Below are 17,424 nucleotides of genomic sequence, written 5' to 3' on the forward strand. Positions count from 1 at the left end.
CAAACAAAACAAAATCCCTCATTTTAGTTTGTTTTTGTGATTTCCTGTTTTCTAAAAAGTGTCTTTCAATTGCTTTTTCCAAATGTAATAAAACAAAACCTATTTTATCTTCTTTCAAACCTTTATTAAATGTAAAAAAATATTAAATCGTTTGAATCCCTGAAAAAGCATCCTTTAAAGTAGGTGGATTGAAATCGATAGTTTCTTCCACTTCCATTTCCCCGTCTGAATTCAAATTTGGATTAGTGAAAGCTAAAATTTCATATTCAGCCATATCCTCGACAGTTTCAAGTTCGCCATCAATACTTGAAAAATGCTTCCAAGATTCTTTTGTTGCCAGGTCATCTACAGCCAAAGTGTGGACCCATTGAGCTAAAGGTAGAGTATCCTCAACCTCATCTCGATCATTTTGCAGACGACGTAACTCCGCTAGGAGCAGTAAATCATCTTTATTAAAAGAATCTTCTATTACGTTTAAATTAAATCGTGAATGCGCTTGAAGAAACTGGATCCCAAACTTTTAAAATTAAAACAACTCCGGAAACTAGAAGCTGGACGCTTCAGGTCTGCAAGGTTTTGTGTATTTCTTTTATAAGGGCATTGGGTTATGCATTTGTCCCATTAGTACCTAGCACGTAATATATGCATATATTATGTCAGAATATCTGCATTTAGTCTTGAATTTACAAAGAAGCGACAGCTTTGACCCATTATAACTTTGTTAGTAATAGTGCGATTTCTACGAAACTTGCTAGAATTATACCCTATATTGTCTCGTGTCGTGGTGTTAGAATGAACTTAAGGAGGGTTTTGCAGCCAATTACTAAAAATTAAAGTAATATCCTATTATTAACTTTATTTGAGCAGATACCGGTACGAAGGGTATTTCGGAGCCTAGGCACCATACAGTCTCAGCCTCATGATTTTTTTCAGATTATTGGGTCGGGTAGTTTCTGAGAATGAGTTCTTTAAAGAAAAGATCACTTTCAACCCCCGGCATTCCCCACCCACATGTCAAAACTAACTATCAGCTTGGAAAAGTATTTGAAGAAAAAAAATGTACACTCTTTACATGTATTGGGAACCCCCTTAATTTCGATATAAAATTTTGTAACTCACTGTATTCGTAAGCGTTCCCCCCTTTTCACCAAATTTGGTATGAATCGCTACAAGCTTCCCCGAGGAAAATGCGTGTGACGGACGGACAGACAGGCAGAGAGTAAACTGACTTTAATTGAATTTTATTTTACACAAAACCTTAAAAATGGCCTAAAGAACATGTAATTTTTCAGAAACAACTTTTTCGTCAATGTCTTCTAGAAATTTCATGATTTGAAGTTTTCTGAAATGTGTTTTCTGTGATTTTATTACGCCCCAATGGACCAGGTTGGAGAACTGCCTTAGTATTTGTAACCAGAAAGACTAGTTTTATTACTTTTAAATTTTCAATATTCGGTTGAGCTGAACAGTTATCCAAAAGCAATAGCAATTTCCTTTTTTTGCCGAATAAGTTTATTACCTCATCGCGCAATAATTTTTTCAGATAATATTGACGTTATCCGTTGTTTTCATATTCAACAGGTAGCGATTTAACATTTTTAAGACAATAACCACAAGAGTAAATTTTTCTGATCCAGTCATATTTGCTACTACAAGAACAGTCAGTTTCTTTGAAAAAGTTACTTCTAACACACTTTTCTCCTTTAAATTTCATAGTTTTATATAGACTAGTCCTTGTATCCTTTTCTTAAATTTCGCCATACTGTGGTTATCCATCTCTTTCGATGCATCTGCTGCTTACCCACTTATTTTACCAAAAACAACGTTGTGCCTCTTTCTAAATCGTTGTATCCATCCAATCGTGCACTCAAAATCTTTTAATTCAAGGTGTCTAACAAATTCGGCCGCCTTTTGCTTGTAATATAGGACCGTTGATGGGAAATTTGCGGCTTCTTTGGATTTTAAACCATCTAACCTAGATTAGTTACAAGACCTAACCTTTTCTACTTTTACCGAAGTCGTATTTTATCACGGTCCTTCCAAATTGTGGAAATGGTTGAATGTGCCACTTAAAAAATAAGATACCATGCATGCGCATTTGTACGTACCGCATATTTATTTAAAACTTACGTTAAATTCTTTGGAAATATTGACATTCGACTTTCCAGTTTCCAAACGCCAAATAATTGCTGCTTTTTCGGCTTTTCTTCTCGCGATATCGACCTTGTTTTGACCGTATTAAATTAAATGAAATTGAATTTTACTTCAGGAAAAAATATCAGCTCGCCTGATTTACCGTGAGAATCGCTTCACCCAAGGCCGCCACACGTCACCACTCCTCAGTCGGCAAAAAAGGGGCCGTCCACTAGCCGTGATACGATGAGCTCCGTCCGAATGGTCGACCTCATCTGACGATTCCACCAGCGACGTAAGCGCTCATTCCTTCGTTTACGATATTTTCACTTTTTCATTCTTTCATTATTTGTGTGTTTTGAAATAATAAACAATAAATTTTTTACTTCAAACTCGTTTTTTGATGGTTTTTCCCAATTTGTTTCTAATAACTCCATTTCGCGAAAAATAATCTTTCCACCCTCTTTTCTTAAAACGTCAACCCCAATCAAAACAAAAATTTCACTCTCAAAGTACCCACCGAGACCGAGAAAATTGATGCCAAACTGTCCACTGAACACAACACTGAATTGATTGCATACGTTCTGTCTTTGCTGGCTTTTTATAACTCAGTTTCCTTAATTTGATGATTCCTTGGCGTTTACTTACTGCGCTCATGAGACTGTCGTTATAAGATTCCAATTCAGCCAATTCGTCGCTGAATTTTTCGTTGCTATAAAAGGTTGGTCGTAATATCCAATGTCGTTTATACTGTAATGTACAGTCTGCAAGAAGGAAGTATGCAGATAATTTGGAATTCCTCTTATGAAAAACCAAGGGCCTGCATCATTCTAAAAACAATCTTAAGAGACATATGTCTTTCAGAGTTTCTAACTGGAGACCTCGTGGCTATTCAAGTTTTATTGGAAGCCAAGAGGAAGGACTTGAGAGGCAGTCGTGGCATCAGGAGACGATACCCGGATCACACCAGAATTATTCATTACACTGGAGAAGTTCTGTGAGAGAAAGCCGCCACCACCTCTTCTCGGCTACAATGCTACTATGAGGTTTGGAGAAGCAACGACATTAATCAGTTCAAATACATAACGCAGGGAGCACTTCAAATTGGTGACCAGCACCAGGCAAGAGATACTAGACATAACTCTAGGAACCACTCTAATGAGCGGCTTGGTCAAGAATTGGAGGGTGTTGGACGAGCCTTCTATGTCGGATCACAGAATAATCAAATTCGACATTTAGGGTAACTCGGAAGTAGGTAGAATAATAAGGAATTCCAGGGGAATAGACCAGGACTTCTACACAGGACGCCTGAGCAACAACATGGCTCACCTACAATTGAGCGGTGACATCAAGAGCGAATAGAGCTAGAAACAGTGGTGGAAAACCTCAACAAAGTCGTCATTGATATAAGGCCAGCTGTCCGGCTAAGACAGTCAAGTCATCAACGGACGTACCCTAGTGGAACAAGAACCTAGCCAGAATGAGAACAGAGGTACGAAAACCCTCTACCCGCCTGGCTGAGGTATAAAAGAGCACTGACGTATGGCAACGTCATGGAAGCAAAACGAAAGAGCTTCTAGGAATTCTGTGAAGGAATAGAACAACCACAACCACAGAAGAATCCAGGCAATAAAAAGCTGTAACCAAAGACAAGGTAATATCTTCTGTCTGTCTGAAGAAGGAGGATAGGACATTTACCGAGAATGAGGAGGACAGGATGCTTCTGCTTCTCAGAACTCATTTCCCGGGATCCTGCCCCACGGTGAAAGGCGATAGCATTCTACCTGACACCGCAACAACGAACAAAAAGGGAAGAACGGAAAACTGGAAACTAACAAAAGGGGTATGCTGGGAAGCTACAGTGAGAACTTTTAGACCACTGAAATCACCCGAAATAGATGAAATTTTTCCAGCACTACTCCAGAGAGGCCAATTTACCTGGTATCATTCATACTTAAACAGTGCAAAAGGTCGTAGACATCACACATCATGTCAACACGTTTATCGAATACGAAAATCAACCGGAGTTGACCTGTATCGGTTGACGGATGCAATACGGGATGCCGTAGAAACAAAGGAAATAGCACTGCGTTTTGGACATCCAAGGTGCGTTCAATAACACATCGCCTGCAGAGATGCGAGAGGCCCTAATTTGCAAGAGGGTGGGGAACTCCCTGGCCCTCTAGATGGGTAGAATGTTATAGAGTGGGCAAATAGAAGCGCTGGCAGATACAAATTGTCTATTGTCATCAACACTACTCAAGGTTGTCCACGAGGTTGGGTATTAACACCGCTAATGTGGAACATAGTAGTCGATGGACTCCTAGGAAAGCTGACAAACACTGGCCAGGTAGTGGCCAATATAAAAATACCCCACGTACCAGAATCAAAACGGGACTGCATATCACTAGTAACTTGTGCAGAAAGGCGGGGCACAGCATCAATCCAGCCAAGACAAATATAGTATCTTTCACTAGGAAATGCAAGCGCGATCACCTGAGAGCCATTAGATTAGAGGCGGTAAAACGAGTTACAGAGTAAACTGGGAAAGCATGGCATTGGCATACGGCGCAAACCAACAACTGAGTACTTGGTACACTGACGGATCCCTTGCAGCAGAGAGAGCAGGTGCTGGGGTCATTGGTTCAAGAAAAACACACTTAAAACCAATGGACAAGGATACCAACAATACCACCATATTTCTCTCTCCTTCAACCTCGAAAGGAACTATCGGGAGTAAAACATTGCTATTCTAACCGACAGCCAAGCGCCAGAGCCATTCTCATGGCCACGATATTGATAAACTAAAAGAAACGGCTGAGGGAAATTTACCGGAGTTTACCAGAAATAGAACAGTACATGGGGTGATATGAACCTAAGCTTTCGGAAGATGGTTGGAATCTTACCAAGAGGAATCGGATGGTTTAATTGGAGGTTTGAGCTGGGCTGTCGTAGCGGAAGGTTGAGGTTCAAACCTCGGCTACCAGTCGACTCAGTTGTAAATGAGTACCTTTGTCAAACCAGGGTAGTAATTTCGGGCGAGCACAATGCTGATCACATTTGCTCCTACAATGTACTGCAGTGTACCGTTACAGTCTTGAATGAAGTGCTCTATCCCACTTAAAGGCCCTGATCCAATATGAAGTGTTGCGCCCACGATTATTATTACTCTTATGAGAGCTTCCGGATCATAGTGGGAATATTCGTTGCTCTACACATGTTCTAGGACAGTGTCAGGCTCTTGTGTAAAGTAGGTTCAGGCACCTGGGAGAATATTTTGTACCAGATGTCAGGTTGAAACACTTGGAAGTAGGCAACATGAAAAGTTTCTGTCGGTTATAGGTTTTGAACGATGTGCGATAGTTTATAGGTATACTATAACCAGAAAAGTGGCGCAATAGGACGCAGTGCGACTTCCCTTGACAATATCATTACAGTATCTCAGGCCTCCAATTTTTGATGCCTTGATTATAATAAATTTACACAAAATAAAAATATGTATGGTTTCCATTAATGATTCGGCATATCGCGTCAACAACACCTATGCGCCATCATACACAGGCCACGAAATGCACTTCAACTCCTTTCCGGAACTTCCCGATACGCCTGCAGTCCTCCACTAGTGTTCTACGCAAAGTGCTCTTGGGGTGATCCACTCGTCGGCCATCTGGGTACAATGAGTTCCACTACATGGAAATGCTTTATGACATATTTCGTTTCCCTGATCAGCGCAATAAAAAATTGCCAGTCACGACACACATTAAATTCAACTTCCCGGATTTTGCATTGTATCGGAGTGCGACTACATCACGCCCACCATCACTCTCAGCGATGAATAGAGCCTTCAATCCTTCAAAAAAGAGAAGCGATGGCGGCTTTACGGTTTCTTACCAGGGCAGAGGAAAATCGTCAGACGCTGCCTCACCTCTGCCCTGGGAGCAGCGTGACCGTAGCGGCTCGCAGATGTTGAGTGCTCCTTTATATAATTCGTAGAACACGACATGACTACGAATTATATTGGTCACCGCCTTTCTTGTTACGCACATTCAGAAGAAGAACTCCTAAATCTACTGCTGACCATAAGGTGGTCAATCTAATCGCTCGTACGGTGTAGTCGTCAGTTGAAACCCAACTGACCGTAGCTCTGTGCTCGAACTAGATGATACTATGGCAAGGTGGTAGAAGATTTAGAATTCCACAAATCAAGCCCGGGTATTTTCTGAAAACAAATTATATCTGACTTTAAGTTACAATAAGCTTATCCAGTTTCAAGTAAATTGTGCGTAGCAGACAACTATTGAATCAATTTTAGTAAGATTTCGTTTTACACTAAACGTTAAGAAACCTGGCCCATAACCTTAAGGAACCTGGCCCCATAGCCACAAGGGTATCAACATTTTTCCATAGTTTTGATAGTTTTACAGTCTTCATTTGCCAAAGGGAGCAAAGATAAACTAGAGAAGGACTATTCATCAGTTCTGTCAATAGACTTCTAATCAACATGTGCTTATCATGATAGCCGGTCAATTTGCTTTAAAGCTTTGCTAAGAGAGCGACTGCAAAGATTTGGTGCACCAAAAAGGAAGATATGGTTGACTTAAAGCCAATAGCCCCATTTGTTAAACTCAAACACATTAAAACATTAAAGAGGTATTTTTTTGTAAACGGATAGACTAAACGACACACGAACCTGGTTATCTGGGTATCTCCAGATACAATCCAGAACTGAATATCTCCAAACGGGAAAGATCTTCCTTCCTTCCGACAAATTAACATTAATGCGGACTAGTCACAAGACAAACAGTCCAGAATTGACCCCCAGGAAATGCTTGATTTTGCCAAGCCCCATATATTTGTTGGACAGTTGGGTCATGAGTAAAAAAATGCGCGGTCGATAAGAAGGTTCTACGAAGAATCCAATGATAAATGAGGACGCTAATAATTTGTTGAGAATAAGAAGTTTGAGGACTTTGGCGCGAGACTGGGGGGTTTAGAATGTTCCATGATTAAGCGGTCATTACTTTTATCTCAACTTTTTAGCTGTTTCATTCAAACCTCTATTTAGCTATTTGGGCTAGGCTATAGGTCTCATATAAAGGTCTTAATTGAGGAATGAAAAACGTATGCCCCCACTTACAAAAGTTTATAACAATAGAAAATTTATGGGAATCCTTTTAGCAGACTATGATGCCTTAACACACTGCAGTTGACATCTTTTGTTTTATCAATTTGCCATGCATAATATCCATGACAGAATAAAATCATCATATTCGAAGTAATTAATGTGCTATACGATTGAATAATGACAATTCCTGGCGAGGGGAAAACCAACCTGGAAACACAACGGAAACCATGGTTTTCTTTGGATTTTAGTAATTGCTCTAGATGTGGTACTTAAAAAATCTTTTGAAAAATATATAGATGAACCTAAAAAGAATCATGAATTTAAAAGTCTTTATTGTGGGTAAAACTAAAGTGCTAATCACATAATTATCTGAATGGAAGATGCTTTAGCTGCACTCAATGTGTGTTTTGAAGTTAAACCTCCTGTCAATAATTCCCGCTAAGAATTTAAGCTCTATTTGGGAGTAATTTATTATTGGTTAGTATAATACTTTTTCGCTCAGAATTAAGTTCGACGTTATTTGAAAAGCGGACGGTGTGTTTCAAAGTCAATACTTAAATTAAGCAAATTTTTCATTTTTGCGTGAAAACGTTAAAAAATCTGACAGACTATTATAATATCAGCAAACATATACATATGTATTTCGACAATATTCTTGTCAGCTATAAACTATTGGAAGATTATTCAATTATAATCGGGAAGGTTAAGCGTTGTAGAGAGTGGTTATTCATAACATAGGACACGATACAACAGCCCCTGTCAAATTCCTCTATTATTATGGAAGTTATACTATATAAAAGTTGGCTCTTCCGCAAGAATTTTTCGCATCCAAAGGCATCGCAGGTTGTCAGTATCACTTTAAAGTGAGGTGAAATGAAAGTATTGAACAGACTGGAGTGAAGTCTATTTATTAGACAATATCATAAGTTACTTACTTGAGTTACTTGAGAATACATAAAGATGCTCAGATTAGAACAACAAAAAAAAACAGCTACTTTTTTCCATTCTTTTTTTGTTACTATTATAAACTAATCGTAAACTTTTGAATGCTTTTCAAATAACGCTTAATTGTCGGACTGAAGGCAGATAACCTGGGTTCTAAAAATAAATCCATAATTGACTTTTTGTTTACAAATAGAGCATACACACAATTTTTCTTATATAAGAAAACAAAAAAACTATTCATTCCTGAAGCGTTTAGCTTCCGGCTACGTGACTTTTTTATTGTAAAAAATTACTCACAATTGTGGGTCAACTTTATCTGCGAAGTGTTATTCAGAATTATGTTTTCTCCACATAAAATTTGCATTTGTGTATTATTATTAAATATTCATTTATAATTTCCAATCAATGTACAATCTTTACTCAATCGTTTAATATTGCTTCACATTCATAAAAAGTATATTTTATTTCCCATTTCTATTTATTCATATATATTTCGCTACTTGTCTCGGTACAGGGGTCATTATTGTCAGCGCTGTTGTAACTTAATTCGTGGAATTTAAATGGAAATAAAAATATATTTTTTTATTTTTCTATTCTTAAATTATCATTTTTGTCAAATTTACTTCACAGAAATCAATTTCATGCATCGTTAAAGCGAGTCGCTTATACATATTATCTTGAATTTAGTTGACCTTATTTTTTACAAGTCTTAATTTGTTATCTGTTCCAAAAATAACTGTTGTATAATTTACTATGTTATTCCATAAGCGTATTTCTATTTTTTTCTGCTCACGGTTTAATATAGCTTGTAATGACTTAATTAATTCATTAAAAAGCAAATTAATTTCAATTAGTTTATTTAGATTTCGAATGGCATTGTGATTATTTTCCTCTTCCTTCTATCATTATCAGCCATGCCTTCAAAGAGCCACTTTTGTAGATTTTCCTACGATGAATAATCTACTTCTGCGCTGTTTTACAGAACTAGGAATATCGAACTACTATCGTCTCCATTTTCTCGACATTAATTGTTTGTTCTAACATCTATAGCAGCATCTAAAATTTTTAAGTTGAATTGTTTACAGTCCTATTAAGATTTTTACGATTTTTGTTTTCATTTTACATCATGCAGTTTCTTCAATTAAGTTGACTGAAGGGCAGAGGCAACTCATCAGACGCTGTCTTACCTCTACTACGCCACTTTCGGTCATACTGCTCCCAGGGCAGAGGTGAGGCAGCGTCTGACGAATTGCCTCTGCTCTACACGAAACTGTCAGCCAACTTTTTTGAAGAGAGGTGAGGCAGCGTCTGACGAATTGCCTCTGCTCTACACGAAACTGTCAGTCAACTTTTTTGAAGAACTTGGGGGTTTAACCCAAAAAAGAGGAGTCCGTGGACCACAAGAGAGGAAGTACGTTGCTTCCCAAGTGGTCCGGTCCGTCATCAATTGGGTGCGGACTCAGGACCCCCCGCATCCTCAACAAAAAAAGTTTCGTCGATATTTTTTTGTTTTTAAGAGGTGGAAATCTTCAAAAGATTAACCTCAGTGTGGAATTTTTACACACTAAAACCATCTCTCGCCAAGCTACGATTGAGATTTTCATATCCAGTAGCATTCATGCACATTTAAGTTTCGTTTTTATTGGGAGAAAACCCTGTGGTCCACCCCAGCACTTTGGTTGGCTTCGCTGAAGAACTATCTGCTCCTTAATAGTTCATATCTTAAGGCATTCTTTATGTTAGCAACTCGTTTGGCTTTACTCCTTTCAGTCGTCTCAGTCTCATTATATTAGCGATATCTGTCAATTTTCAGAATTCGTTATTTTCATGTGATCGCAGTAGGTGACTATGTTAAATTGTTTGGTCTTTGATGACTTCACTAACCAACTCTACTTTCAGGTGTCTATCCAGATCCTCATTACGAATGAATCAGGGAGTGTCTACTGTGCTTCTACGGACTTTATTTTGGAACGTTTGTATGACCTTCAAGTTTAATTCTTTGGCATTTCCCCAGAGCTAAATGCCGTACGTCCATATGAACCTTAGGATCTGCTTATAAATTAGCAGCTTGTTGCCTATGGTCAGCTAAGAATTCCTCCCCAATAGTCAGTACACCTGTTTATATCTGACATTCCAGCTGAGCTTAATATCGAGTGTCATACATAAATATTTGATCTCACCCGCCTGTGGCACATCTTTTCCTTTTATGATGACATCAACTGGATTCTCATTTTTGTTTTTGATGTTAATGTATGTACGTTGATTTGCTTTCATTTAATTTTATTTTCTATTTCTTGGTCCATTCTGCAATGTTGTCAATAGTTGCTTGTGGCATAGCAGTCCGAAATGTCGCTATTTTGGCTTCTTCACAGCAAGGTATGTCATCGATATACAGGAGGAACAGTGTTATACCTAAAACACTATCCTTCGGTACACCAGCTGCATTTTTTTCAGTTCAGAGTAGGTTCCTACGTATTTCACTCTGAATGGGCGCTCTGATACATATGATTTTAAGCTATTAAAAAATTCTTCTGGAAGGTCCTTACGAAATTAAAACAACCGATCTTCATGCCACACATTATCAAACGCCTAGGCGATATCGAGAAAAATGATTGAGCACACCTGCTTTTTAAGGTTTTGTGTGAAACAAAACCTTATTAGAATCGAGACGGTGTCTGTCTTTTTTTTTTTTTTGTTGAGGAGGTGGAAATCTTCAAAAAGACACTGGTCTGGACACATCAGCGTGTGTGCCCCGCGGAACCACCATAAGGTATTACATCACGGGGCGGAGTCAGCTCACTCGCACGTGACCGCGTTTTTCTTCTCTCCTCTGTTTCTCGCAGTTTATTTTGGATAGATGCGATCATGGAGTTTACCGCATCCCAATTCTCTTGACGTGCTAGAGTCTCCTCTAAATTCCTCCTTTCTTCCACAAATCTCGGACAGTGGAAGAATACATGCTCTGGGTCCTCTGGGACTCCATTGCAATTTGGACAATCGGGTGAGGTCTCCAATTTAAACTTGTGAAAGTATTGGAAATATCCTCCGTGCCCCGTGAGAAACTGGGTGAGATTATAATTAATCTCACCGTGTCGTCTCTCCAACCACTCCTTGATGGCAGGAATGAGCCTGTGCGTCCACCGGCCCTTTCCAATTGGCCGAATTGAATGCATTTTTCACATCCAGGGTTACTACCACGCAATATTTGCTGGTACTACCCTTTCCGTGAATTGCATCTTCGGCCAAGCCAGTAACCAATTTGATGGCATCAATGGTTGATCTGGCTTTTCGGAACCCATACTGCCGATCTGAAAGGCCGCCTTGGCTCTCAACTACCGGGAGTAATCTATTATAGATTACCCGCTCTAGCATTTTCCTCACCGTGTCCAGGAGACATATGGGTCGATATGAGGATGGTTCACCTGGAGGTTTACCTGGTTTAGGCAGAAGTACCAACTTCTGCCGCTTTCATGCCACCGGAAATATCCCCTCGGACATGCACGCTTCGAACAACTCAGCGAACATGTCCGGTCTGGATTTCACGGCAAGCTTAAGGGCCTTATTCAGTACTCCGTCCGGTCTCCTATTCTACCGCAGATATCCAACAGCTCGTCTCTGGTGACTGGCGGAATTGCCGCCACATTCAGAGGTGGTTGGAATGTGTCGGTGCTCTCCTCTTGCTGGGGGAATAACCCCTGGATGATTTTTAGCAAGAGGGTGGGGCACGTGATCTGCGGAGATGAACGGCCTCTGAATCGTCCCATCACGATTCTGTAGCCACAGGTTTATGTTCGCTTCTGAGCAGAGCTCTTTAAAGCACTCCCTCTTGCTTCGCTGGATGGCGAGCTTGAGGTTTTTGCGGGCTGCCTTATAGGCGCGCTCTTTTTGCCCCTGTTCGACTCTACCTACCGCCCTCTGAGCCACTCTTCTGGCTCGGTGGCAGGCTGATCGAAGGCCGGTCAGTTCATCATTCCACCAGTAGTTTGGTCTTCTACTGAGGTATGAACACCTTCTAGGCATGGACGCGTCACACGCTTTGGCAATGCATTGATTCAGATGGACGGCTCTTTCCGTAGAGGTACCTGCTTTATCAGGCTGATCTAACCACACCTCTATGAAGGTCTCCTCATCCAAAGATTTTGCAAACCAGCCTGAAATCTTTTTTGGTTTCGGGCATGAAAACTCTTTGGCCTGTGGCTCGACACATATCTCAAAGAAGATTGCCTGGTGATCGCTGTGGGTGTAGCGTTTACTGACGTACCAGGACATACCACGCGCCAGCGAAGGGCTGACAAATGTCAGATCTACAACCGAGCCTGACCCCCCTTTCTGGAAGGTGTTTACAACACCTTCGTTAGCCAAAACTATGTCCATCTGCGCAAAAGCTTCTAATAAACTGCGCCCCCTAGCATTTGATTCCCTACTACCCCACTCTAGGGCCCAAGCATTGAAATCACCAGCAATCACCTTTGGACTACGTCCCCTCGCGTCGAGAACAATATTATCAAGCATTTGCTCGAATTCAGACAGTGTCAAACTTGGCGGGGCGTAGCAGCTGTATACATATACACCACTTATTTTCGCCCACACGAAGCCACTGCCTGCCTGACTTGCAGTACATTGTATGGCCTGTCGACCGCAAGCCCATATCGCCGCTCCATCAGTCGAATCTTTGACCCATATGCCACCGTGACGGTGTCTATACGGTTCGCTTATGATGGCGATTTCCATCTCAGATTCGAACGTGGCCTGCTCAAGTAAATCCTGAGCGACCCTGCAATGATTGAGGTTTATTTGAATAAACCTCAGTTTCTCTTCCTTCCTTCCTTCCTAAATTCCGGACATTTACCACTTCCGGCAATATGCCGGTTATCCTGTCCCTCTTTTACTTCGCACAATAGGCATTTGGGGTCCCTATTGTACTCTCTGGCAATATGGCCTTTCTCCCTACACCTTCTGCATCGATCAGATCGATCAATGCTGCTGGTGCATGCCTTCGCGAAGTGCCCAAACATAAGGCATTTAAAGCACCTCTTCAGTGAAATTTGTTCCCTTAACCGGCAGACAACCCATCCAATCCGAACCCTTCCGGCAACCAACAACATCTGTGCTGCCTCCGCTGGTAATCGTATTGTGGCCGTTTGAGTACCACCATAGGCTTTGCGTAAGCCCACAACAGACTCCTCGGTGAGTTCTTTCAACTTGAATTGCTCCTTCAGAGCAGTACAAATTTCTTCTTTCGATGTTACTTCATCGAGATCCTTACATTGTATATAGATCTCATGTTTTTGGGCACGCACTGCGGCATTCTCCCCAAGTGAGTTTTTCACTTGAGTGCGAAAGTCATCAGTTTTGCCCACGCTGGATCTTTTCAGCTCGAACATGAGATCGCCTTTCTGGGTTCTTCGTATTCGGTTTACATTTCCGCTCAGATCTTTTAGGTCGGGATCCGCTTTGACCTTTTTGACTATCTTCGCGTAGGACAGATTGCCCTTACTGGAGATAACAATTACATCTGGACGAGTTCGCACTTTTGCTTTTTGTTCCGCTTTTTTGTTGATAACTTTAGTCCATCTATCGTTTTCGCTGGTCTTGGGCTTCGCAACGCTGGTCGAGTTTCTTAGATTCGCTGTACGTTTTCCTCCTTCTGAGCTGTTGGCGTTGATTTTCAGGATGTCCTGTCCGCCTTTTTTTCTCTTAGGCGCCTGCTGATTATTTAAAGGATCCCCCTCTTTTTCACGTACTCGCTTATTTCGTTGGGATTCGATGGTAGTACGGTTAGGCGTCACTTGGGTCGCTTGTGATACTGTTGGCACAGCGGGGTTCGACGTGTCCTTATTATTCTTTTCCTCCATCTGTGACCTATTATAGAGGACTCTAATAGCCCTCACCATATTCTTTATGGCTTGGTGCACGTTGTGCTTGTCCTTGATAAACTCGGACAGCTCAACTATTTTTGCCCCAAGCTGGGTGAAGGGTAATTCCTCCGGATCGGGACTCTGCTCCCTATAAGTCCCGGCAGGGTTACTTCTTTTACATGGTCCTTCACTTTTGGCCTGTACTTTATCCTTCATCGTCTTTGGCATTGGTGGAGATCTCAAAGTTGATGAGCTTCTTTTGAATGGATCTCTTCCTTGTTCCTGGAGCACCTCCTGCTGTCGAGCATCTTGAACATGTGCGGTGGGTGTTGTCACGGTTTTTGTTGTCCAAAAAGCTGCCTTTAGCTCATCTTTGTTTGCTCTTGTTATTGGTGTTCTCGAAGTAGGACCTTACTTCGCTTGAATACCTCCTTCTCCAGATCCAAATCACTTGTAGCTTTATATGCCAAGGTGGCCAAGTTGTCCACCACCGAGGCAATGCGGTCGAGGGATATCGACGATCGGGAGCCCGCTTGCTCACTCCCAAAAGCCGCCGGTACTGGGGTTCCGAGCCCCTGCACCGTAAGTTTCCTCCTTCTCTCGTCTTCCATGGTGGTTTTATGTTCTGGGTATCCTTCCCATAGCCATTTTGGTCCGCGCACCAGAGATGAGCAAACACTAGCCCAGGCACAGTCGGAAAAGAAAAGTGCATGAACACATATTTACACATCAATAGGTATGCCCCAATCCGCCAGCTGGGGTCGCGCCTGATGGGAGATCTGGCCACTCCTCACAGGAGACGGTGTCTGTCTGTCTGTCACACCTGATTTATCCGGAAAAGGCTGCACCGATTGTCACGAAAATTGGTGAGAGTATGTAATCTGATGTTCCCTTTACATGCAGTAAGTGGCGCTATCTTGTATTAAATTTAAGGGGGGCTCCCCATACATGTGAATGGAGGGTGCACATTTTTTTTTACAGAATGTAGCCATGTGGGGTATCAAATAAAAGGTCTCAATTAGTACTTTTCGAAACTGGTTCAATATTTGATATTGGGTGAAAAATGGAGGAGTGAGGGCTCAAAATATGACCCCCAAAAAGGGTAACAGGTCTCGTTCTCAGAACCTATCCAACGGAAAAATCTGAAAAAAATCACAGTAGTGCATCTCTACGAAATCTAGGCCTCAAAATATATCCAGTTCCGATATCTGCACGAATAAAGTTAATAATAGTATATTTCCACATTTTAGAAATTCACCCGGCACCACCCTTATGTTCATTCCAGAAGTACTGCATGCGTAGAATGAAGAACACAATGCACAATTTGGTGAAGTTTGAAGAAAATCCAATTATTATTAACAAAGTTATAGGAGGTGAAACTTTACAATTTTTTGTGAATTTCGTGCACTCTACAACCTGCATGACGTCATCATCACATATCAATTCCTCAATACCACAACGAAATGAGTTGGGTCGCAGAGAATTATTTTGTTTTAGTTTTTTTAGTTATTTACCAACCAGACATGTGTGCATGTAGGTATATAATATATGCGTGCTAATGAACTTTGCGGGTAGTGCCTAATTCAAATAGATATAAATCGGAAAATATGGGTACGATCAATTTATATACGTGCATATATGTGTACAGTATTCGGAAATAGGCAGTTTGTTTGTTTAGGGTGAGCGTAATATCTACTGCTGTAATATATAGGTATGTCTCGTAGTTTGGAAAAATATGAAGGATTATGTTGGATTTGTAGCTTAATACGGATAGAAAAATGTGCGTTGAAATTTCTTACATAAAATTAACACAAAACCTTTATATCCGAAGCGCGAGCTTCCGGTATTCCGACTTGTTTTTTATTGCATTTTCTGTGGGATTCGTGATCCTGTGCACCTGTTGGATTGTGAAATGCTTTCGCGAAAACCGAATTGGTGAGGTGTTATTAGGTTTCGATCCACAATGATTTGCTTCAGTCGTTTGAAGGAACACTTTAAAATAAATTGGCGTAGTAGCGATATTGGTCGATACGATTCGACTCTATTAGGCTCCTCCTCTGGTTTGGCAATCATTATAACTTCGTCCACTTTCCATTGTCGAAAGACGAACTTTAATCCGGAAGTTGCATTAATTATTTGTAATAATTTAATTAGACCCTTTTCTGGCAATTCTTTTACTTTTGTCCCTATAATAAGCTCATAGCCAGGAGCTTGTTTAGGAGCCACATTTGTTTTAACTTCTGTCCTCAGCTCATTTTGTTTGACACGGCGTATTGGGTAATCGTTCACTTTCCTGACTGGGGTTCAGCATGTAGGTGCTTGTGTATCTAGAGGCTAGAATGTAGTTTCTGGATGTTTCGCGAAGAGATCTGCTATATCCTATGCAGAACGAACCCGTTTTCCGTTCTCCTGCTTAATAGATGGACTTTGTTGTCTGAGTCTTTTTAAATCTTTCGCGGCCTTTCACAGAGAGTGGCCTCTGTCTTGTTGTGCTGTAAGATTTGAGATATACCTGCTGAAGGACTCGTTTCTATATTTGTTAATTAAGGCCTTTAGCTTGTTTGTCGAAAAAGCTTAGGGATTTTTTCCCTTCCGTTGTGCAGCCAAGCCCAACTGCTTATCAGTTAGTGCTAGTGTTGAGCAAAATTCAGCATCAGCCGAGATTGTGATAATATAATAAAGTAAGAAAAAATAAACAAAATGACAAGGAAGACAATAATAAACGAAACAAAATAAAAAAATAATAAAGAAAATGATTAACTGATAATTAATTAGGAAACTAATAAGCATACAACTAATAACTTAATCAAAATGAAAAGAAGTACACAAGAAGAAAAAATCGAAATCAAAATAGTAATATTCACTAGAAACTAAATTGATAGCTCCTAAGATTTGAAATAAAATAACAAGTTATATCGGAAAAAATTGAGCTAAAGTTTCTCTACCAAAGTTCAGCGAAGTAGCAACTTTTTATCTTGGGTCCTCATTAAGAATCTAAAATAATGTAAATATGCTGTTTTAAGATATTCCGGCCTTCCTTTTTTTTGCGAATACAAACCTAAGAAAAACATTCACAAACATAACAAAAACAACCAAAATCCAATTTACACTCCATGACACATTTTATCAAAAACAAAACAACTTTAGCTCACAAAAACGCAAGAAAATGGAATCTAGAATCTACGCTAACATTGCGGATAGACAAAAAAGACTCATATGTGATTTTCTCCGAACACCTTATTTCATTAGTAGGACTTAGTATAATAGGAAAATAGGTGTTTCATCCAAATTATACAAAAGATGACAATTTGTATGCTAGTGCATCTTTTTATAGAGATAGTTCATTAAGCGTGTAATCATTGC

The 17,424-nt window shown here is 40.3% G+C and overlaps 1 protein-coding gene across 1 annotated transcript in view; it reads left to right on the forward strand.

Annotated features, from left to right (window-relative positions):
- Positions 1-17,424, forward strand: part of LOC119658184 — a 139,346-nt gene that overhangs the window by 25,897 nt on the left and 96,025 nt on the right. The gene's annotated exons all lie outside the window — the stretch shown is intronic.

Source organism: Hermetia illucens, chromosome 5 (genome assembly GCF_905115235.1).
Source record: "Hermetia illucens chromosome 5, iHerIll2.2.curated.20191125, whole genome shotgun sequence".
Lineage (NCBI taxonomy): Eukaryota > Metazoa > Arthropoda > Insecta > Diptera > Stratiomyidae > Hermetia > Hermetia illucens.